The 8426-nt window shown below is 40.4% G+C and overlaps 1 pseudogene; it reads right to left on the bottom strand.

The window, feature by feature from the left end:
* Positions 1-2707: 2707 nt before the first annotated feature.
* LOC144635657 (uncharacterized) lies at positions 2708-7002 on the bottom strand (annotated as a pseudogene).
* Between the last annotated feature and the right edge of the window lie 1424 nt (positions 7003-8426).

Below are 8426 nucleotides of genomic sequence, written 5' to 3'. Positions count from 1 at the left end.
TTTGGGCAAAGGCTTTGTATGGAGGGGACGCATTCTTGACAAGAAAAAAGGGGCGAAAAAGGCACAATGTGAGGCCGAGATTCTCGAAAGGCTCGAAAAATGATAGATTCCAAACATTTTTGCTTTAGTAAGTGAAAACAGATTGAAGGTATCCAAAAAATGGCCCAAAATTGAATTTATTAGTCGAAGATCCGGCAATAACACCTTGATTCCCACTGCAAAATTATTCAGGCTGCCGAGAAATTTAAGCGGCGGATAGCGAATTACTATCGAATTATATAATTGCGAAGGATTGCTTCATTTAGGCACCGGAAAGATCGTCGGTTGCAAGAAATTCAGAATTCTTCCCGAATTTGACGGCACTGATCGCCGGTCATCCGATCTGTTTCGACACATGATAGATAGAGGGCGAAAATATAAACGCCTTTTTAATGGAATTGACGGCGGGTTTGATTTTAATAAAGCTGTTATTTATCCCCATTACTATTACAGACTGCAGCTACAGCTGCCGAGTTCGATCAGTGTATATTAAATAGTATTTGCCGCGACAATTGTGTAACGAAATTGACCTCTTATAATATTCGGGTCAGGCAAGGGGACCGATCGGACGAGCGTTTCTTTGTGTAATTTTGTGGTGGCATAAATCTGAGGTTAGCTCTGTTGTGTTGGAAAATGTGCCACTAAGAACAGTGTAAACGTTTTGCATTTCTCATAAAAATAAATGTTTTCTTTCAGCAAATCCCGGCAGCAAATCGGGCCTTTATAATCCATTCAATAACTGAGAGCAAAACATTTTACACATTTATTGAATTATCGCTCTGTTTGACAAACCTTTTGTTTCAAACCACGGTTTGAGCTTTCTACGTTGCACAGGTAAGGCTTTCTCTCGAAATCCGAGCCAATCTGGCCATGGTTTTGTGAAACAATCGCTAAATATGCCTCCAATGTGCGCGCCAACTATACATTGCTCTTACAGAGAGCGGTATGTTTGTTTGAATTTTGACTCACACCGGGGGTCAAATTCTGTGACGTCATTAGTGCGCTTCGCTAATTGCAACATCATTAAATGTGTTAAGTGATATTTATAAGTGTTTTTGTAGCCTGTTGTGAAATTACTTCCGGTGGAAGCAGTAAAGGTTAAACGTTTCTTCTGTTCAGAAGTAAATGCATCGATCGCCATTAGAAAAATAACAACAACTGTTTTGCTGGAAATGTAGTCGTTAGAAATGGCATGTGTAGCTGCTGTAAGGTAAAGAATAACGCGAGGAGAAGCGGCTTTTGGTAATATCCAAACGAAAATTTACTTCTCAATGTGGGGTTAAGATTGCGTGACGAGACAAAAGGTAACTCTGTCGTGCGTAACCTAACCTGCGATCAGGCGTTATTTTTCTGCATTAGGCCGAGTAGAAATCTTTCTAACTCGAAAGGAAACAACTATTTCGATTAAACATGTTAAAGGCAAACGTCAAAGTTTACCTTTTTTAACCAAGCCAAAGTATATGAGTCGCAAAGCACCCAGTCGTCGCGACTGACAAATAACAGCATTTACTCCGCGAAAATAAAAAATGCTTGAACTGAAAGACGTTTGAATTCTTCCATGATATGTTCGAACAACAATGCCCAGGATAAACCTTCTACTCATACTAACCACATGCAAAAAAAGTCGATATCTCGAAGAGATCTTTGATTTAGCGCACGGGGCTTATTTTCTTCGAGCATTTGCGTTACTAAAATGGTTTGGTGTATTGTTAGAAGGGATTTTGCACATTTTGCCTCTGAAACTTTTAAAGTGGTGGAACTTTCTAAACAATGATAACTTGAGAAAAATAATATTTTGTGCGCAGACTTCTCCATGCCAGCAGCTAGTAAGGGGCCGGGGCTACAGAAGCCGAATGGGCTCCTGCGCATGCTGGGGGCTAAAAATCTCAATAGTAATAGGGGAAGATAACAGCTCAACCTCCCTACGATTTTGGTGCACACGAAGAAAAAACAGCTGAAGTGTTACAAATTTCGGAGCCATTTTAATTGTTTAAATTTGCTGGGCTCGCGAGAGAATGGCTTTCTCGCAGGGGTGAAGTCACTGACCGGAAGTAAAATTTCACTTCCTTAGCAACGCGCGAAAAATCGGTTAATGGGCCCTTAACTGACCGTTGTGGAGCTCAAAGAACGTCGGCTCTACGATATTCAGTGGGGGCACGGCGTAGCTCAAGATTATTTTACCTAAGGCAAGGAACCCAAACAGTGTTCCCAAAGTCATATGAGAATCCCCCTTCCGGGCTATTCCCCTGTCCTAATTACGTCCTCTTTTAGTGCTTCGCGTAGCGGAGCTTAATTAGTCCTACTGATACCAATAACATTTTTTTTTTTGAAACGTGGTACTACTTACAATTATGTAAAGCAACGGTGATCGAAAAAAGGGTCCAACTGTACAATACACGTGAAAGCAAAAAGGTCGTATATTACATTTGGAATACACAGGTTCCCTGTCATCGCATAAGCAGATAAAAAACCTAAACATTAGGTAACTATTTACAAATTTTGTCGTGTTCGACCTCAACTCTTCACTCTATGAATGGTGGGTGAGCTGTTCTTTGGAAAACAATTATTTTCGGACAAAACCCTTATCTAGCTAATGAGGAAAAATGAAATTGGTCTGTTGCATGCTGTTATTCCTAATGATTAGCTGCACCATAAAAAAAAATAAATCAAAGAAAACAGACCACGAACAATGAACTCCAAAACAAAATTAATTACAAATATCGAGTTATAAAAATTAATTTTCTAAAATCTGCTGTCACACTGCTGACATCATTGTCACATAGTGCTTAGTTCTTGCATCAACGTGCTCAGATAGAGCAATTTTCACTTGAGAGTCGAAAGTAATTCGCGTTTGCTATGGTTTAGCATTACTACGCTTAGTGATTGGTTTAAAAAAATCGCGCTACTTTCTCAGCCAATCAGAAGTAAAACCAAAACCGATCGTGACTCGCTCCCTGCACGTACGTTTTCCCGCGCTCCGTGCCGGCTACATGTATTTACTTTGAGTTTTGATTGGTTCACTGGTTTGTCTGTGTCTATTGTGATTGGCCAGAGTGATTACTTTGGTTTTGGTTTTACGACACTTGATTGAAAACCGCTCTATCTTTTGTTTGTCCTGTGCCTTCTGTCTCAATAAACAGAAACTACAGTCACAAGCCTCACACATCATTGACAAGTGATGTTTGTCGTTTTCCATTGTTACCCATGGCAGAGGTGTGATCTCATACAAAAACAAGTTTCGTCATTGATCATTTTGCGGGTCATCAAACGTCCCATAATCTTCTTCCGGTCCATTGCTAACCAGAGGTGACGAAAGGGAACCTGTTTGGTTGATTGGTGTGCATTCCAAGTCAACTACCGCCCTTAAATGGACCTCAAGGGGTATTTCTGCAGCATTTGCCCTTCCCAGAAGTGAAATTATTGAAACAACTATCCCACAAAGGAGAGCTAAGTTCACTGCGACAAGGATCCAAATGACGGATGCGGATGAGTCCGGGTTTAGAACTGCAAATCTAATGTTCGTAAAGGAGAAATGAAGGGTCAAAAGAACCAAGGCTTCCACTGCGTTTTCCAAAGGAATCTTTTCGTAAGAATCATTGAATGGCCTGAAGAAAAGCTGAAAGCACAGAGAGATTAACAATACAAAGCAAACTGCGATCGTCTGAAATGACGATGCGCGCGCGATGAAAGAAAGCGAAAATGCGATTAGCATGCGCCTAACAATAACGAATATCTCAAAATAGGAACGGAATTCTTTCTTGTATGGCAGGTATAAGTAACCGAGCCAACTATCCAAAGTTTCCTGTTCTTGTAGGGGCAGTTGGTCTTTTTTGGCAACATTGTTTATTCGTAGAAGAGGTAAGAACACTCCAAATGGGACGCCGATCACGTAAAGCACTAACGCAATCCAGCCTAATACCTGTAGGGTGATGTAAACATGACCCGAGCATTCCATCCACGGCGCATGCTTTAAATAACGGTAGTTATTGTCCTCTCCGCAGCGAGCCAAAACAGAAACCGTTTTCTTGACAATGGGAAAATAGGTGAGGTTAAGAGCCACAATAGAAAACTGTAAACAGTTATTTCTTAATTGAAACCGCCTTTCTTGTACATTGCGAAGTCTTAGAACAACACACGCAACATGCGCAAGACCGAAATACAACCAAATACCCAAGATACAGATAACAGGGAGTAACATTAGAGACACAAGCTCGCCAAGTGGCGTGAATATGCCAGGAAACACGCACGCTAAACCTGAGAAACGAAAGTTAAATACATTGCTGATGTAGCGGTGAGTTTCAAGAACTTCAGCCGGCCAGACATCATTGTTAGAAATCATAGCGTCCAGGCTTTGAAAATAAAAGAAGCTGATCTTCAGAATTCCCCGCGCAGCTTTACCTCTCCCAGCTAAACCAACAAAGAGAACAATTGTGTTGAGTTCAAGGACCCAACCTGGAATGACGTGAAGCACGGCTAACACCACTAAAAGAGTAATTTGAGAAGAGACAAGGGCAATTGAAAGAAAACGCCTCTTTTTGTACAGAAAAAACGCAAGAATTAACAACACCATTGTCAGAAAAACAAGTGCAGTCAAGATGTAGCCACTGATCTCAGTTTTGGGGCAGGCGTAGCAACGAATCCCTTGTTTGTAATAACCATCTTCACAGCGTGAACAAAAACGATCTTTGCTTCCTGTAAGACAAACACACGACTTGTTACAAACTGTGGAAGGCTTGCGCTCTCTCTTGTTTTCATGCTCAACCCATTCAATCCAACACTCACAAGCACCCGTTGGGTTGCACGATGTGTTTACTTGGGGACTGGTACCCAAAACATGTGAACAGTCGACAAGATGAGTCACGTTCTGATCACGTGATGACGGCCAATATCCTGCTTTTATGACCATGTTCTGAGCAGGACGTTTTCGATCCTTACACACCGCGCCTTCCATACAGGGTAAACAGGTTTTGCCCGAGCCATAGTATCCAATATCGCAAATACACAGACGATAGAAATAATAATTAGGATCTAAAATCACCAATCCATTGTGGTATTTCAGACGAGCATTAGGACACTTGAACTTATCTGAAGGATTTCTGCGAGTCAAAGTTGTAAAATCAACCGTCATATACTTGAACGCACCTTTCTCGTCAGTTTCATGCATGTAGGGATTCTTTGAAACATCAAGCAACTCTAGAGAAGGGATCTCCGCAAAATCTTCAGGGATTTGCCCTGAGAGATTGTTCGCCGAAACATATGAGAAATCATGAAGAAACAACAGGTTGTCATAGGACCAAGGAAACTTTCCAATCAGCTTGTTATTCCTTAAATCTACAGATATTATGTTTTTAAAGTCCCACAGCCTGGCTGTGATTGTGCCAGAAAAATTGCACTCGCTGATGTTAAGAATGCGCAAAGATCCTTGTGTCGACGCCATTGCTTGTAAGAGTTCATTAAAATTCATAGTGAGATGTTTGTTGCTAGCAAGAAGCAGTACCTCTACTGACTTAAACTTAATTCCTTTTTCGAACGACGATAAATGATTTCCACTGAAGTCGGCAATTTGAAGGCTATGAATTGTACCAATACTTTTTGGGATTTGTCCCGAAAGATGGTTTCTTGCCAAATTTAGAGTGCGTAAGTTTTTCATGTTTCCCATTGTTGAAGGAATGCTTCCAATAAAGTGGTTTCCATTTAAGCGACATTCGATCAGTGCAGAAAAGTATAATCCAAATTTGTCGGGTAGAGTTCCATTAAGCCCAGCAAAAGAAAGCCGCATGTAAAGTAATGATGACAGGCTAAACAGGTTTTCAAAGCCACTTCTTAAATACTTTGCTGTTTTAAGATCCAAATACCAAAGCTTTTTCAATGTTGCAATGCTTTTCGGTATTGAACCGTGCAATCGGTTTTCTCCGAGACTGAGAACTTGTAATTCCTTCAAGTTTCCAATATCCTTTGGAATTTCTCCAATAAGTCCTTCCCCCATTTGACAAAAAAGTTGGATTTTTGCAAGATACTTCATTTTTACAAAAAAATTCACCAGGGATTTTACCCGACAATCTGTTAAAGGCGAGATCGACGCGTAGTATGGTAGTCATATTGGCAGACAGAATTTCGCTGAGATCACCAGACAACTCATTGTTGTGTGCAACGCACAGACCCTGCAAGTTACGCAGTTTCCACAGGCTTAGTGTAAGAGTTCCAACTAAATTGTTGTTTATCAAAGAAATGCTGGTAACATAGCGACTGGTGTGATCACATGTTATTCCAAACCAAAAGCAATGCGATACTGTATCACTTCCCCAGTGGGTGTTATTATTCCAGTTGTGACCAGTTGTTTTGTTGAATATCTCAATAAGAATCTTTCTTTCTTGCTGGGGTGTAAATGTCGTGTCTAAGGTAATGTTTGGTATCCGAATACCGTACAAACAACCATGAACAGATGCACCGTCATTGTAGTTCTGTGAAAGCTTCTTTTCCTAATTGGAATACTATAAGTTATGAATTATGCATACTGCAAGTGGTTCCTCGTTTCTCTCAGAGTCCCGAAAGGGCGAACAGTTACGAGAGAAAATAACTTTGCACAAGAAGCTAGACACCACGTGCGAGGCGCGAGGCACGTGGTGTATCCGCTGCAAAGTGGTTTCCTCGCTCGCTCGGGTGCTCGCCCAATCGTCTAACTAGCTTCGAAAATTGGGGACTACTGATAGTCTATAACTATTTGCTATATATAAAAAACAAAATAAAATCAGTACCAAAAAAAAAAAAAAAAAAAAAAAAAACTATAAAACAGATTATGCAACCAGTTCTACGGCTGTAACGAAAGTCCTTCCGCTTAAAACCGGACCTCTGATCGATACACATTCAATCAAGACAATGCGGAAATACTCTTTTGATGCTATCTAGATCAAACTCTTGTAATGCTGGAGATAATTCTAAGGCGCTCTTTGAGGAACTACTCATAGTCTACAACTATATGCTATAAGTAAAAAATAACAAAATAAGTAAAAAAAAACAACAAACAAACTATAAAACAGATTATGCAACCAGAACCAGTGATAGGGCTGTAACGAAAGTCTTTCAGTTAGAAACTTGGACCTTTGATACAAATTCAATCAAGACAATGCGGAAATACTCTCTCGATGCTATCTAGCTCTTAAAATGTAGGAGATAATTCTAAGGCGCTCTTCGAAGAACTACTCATAGTCTAGAACTATTTGCTACAAGCAAAATTTAACAAACTAAGTAAAAAAGTGATACGGCTGTAACGAAAGTCTTTCCGTTAGCAACTTGGACCTCTGATACACATTCAATCAAGGCAATGCGAAAGTACTCTCTTGATGATAGACTGAACTCTCTCAAATGCAAGGGATAATTCTAAGGCGTTCTATTCAGCAGTGTAGCTGGTTTTACTTTTGAAGCCGAACACGATTCATGAAAACTTCACTGACTTGAGTAATTAGCCACTTAGCGGCATTAAATGTACGGCTGTAACGAAAGTCTTTCCGTTAGAAATTTGGATCTCTGACGCACATTCAATCAAGTCAATGCGGAAAAACTTGTTGTTGATAGTTTAAACTCTCAGATCCAAGAGATAATTCACAGGCAATCTACCCAGTAGCGTAACTGGTTTTCCATTTTAAGCTGAACAGAGAAACAAAAAACTTTACTGACTTGAGCAATAGGCCTTATCAAGGTTTTCGACGCCATCTTGACGAATAGGCAACGCGGGTAGAAATTACAGCGTTTGTATGCGAAGCGGACGGCAAATATCTTTTACAAAAATTGAATCCTGGACAACTTATGAATTGTAAAGGTACTAGCAAAAGTATTTATTCGCCGAGTTTGAAGGATGTAGCTGGGCTAGAAAGCGTTCAGTTACGTTTTTAATTTCCCATGCATTTGTCTATTTTTTCCGGCAAATTGACGCGGTTCGCGGAAAAATTGTAGTCAAATGTATAGCAAATTTAAAACGTAACTGATCGCTTTCTAGCCCAGCTACATCCTCAAAGTCGACGAATAAAATTTTTTGCCTGAAATCTTAACTTAAGCATTCATAAGTTGTCCAGAATTTAATTTTTGTAAACTGAAGATATTTGCCGTCAGATTCCCATACAAACACTTTCTACCCGCTTCGCCTACTCGTCAAGATGGCGTCGAACACCGTGATAAGGCCTATTAGCCACTTACCGGCATTAAATGATTTGTCTGCTCCAGATCTCCACTGGTATGCACGGTCAGAAAGAAACTTTGACCCAACTTTTGGCGAACTCTTTTTATAAAGCTTTGCAGATTGGCCATCACTGTATACGTAAGTCACGACTGCAGCAAATGCAAAGGCCAACAGAAGGCCCAAACCCAATGAAAAGCTTCGTGCAGGCATGGTG

The sequence above is a fragment of the Oculina patagonica genome, chromosome 13 (genome assembly GCF_052425735.1).
Source record: "Oculina patagonica isolate OP01 chromosome 13, crgOcupat, whole genome shotgun sequence".
In the NCBI taxonomy this organism is placed as follows: Eukaryota; Metazoa; Cnidaria; class Anthozoa; order Scleractinia; family Oculinidae; genus Oculina; species Oculina patagonica.
This window is presented reverse-complemented; position numbering and strand designations above follow the sequence as displayed.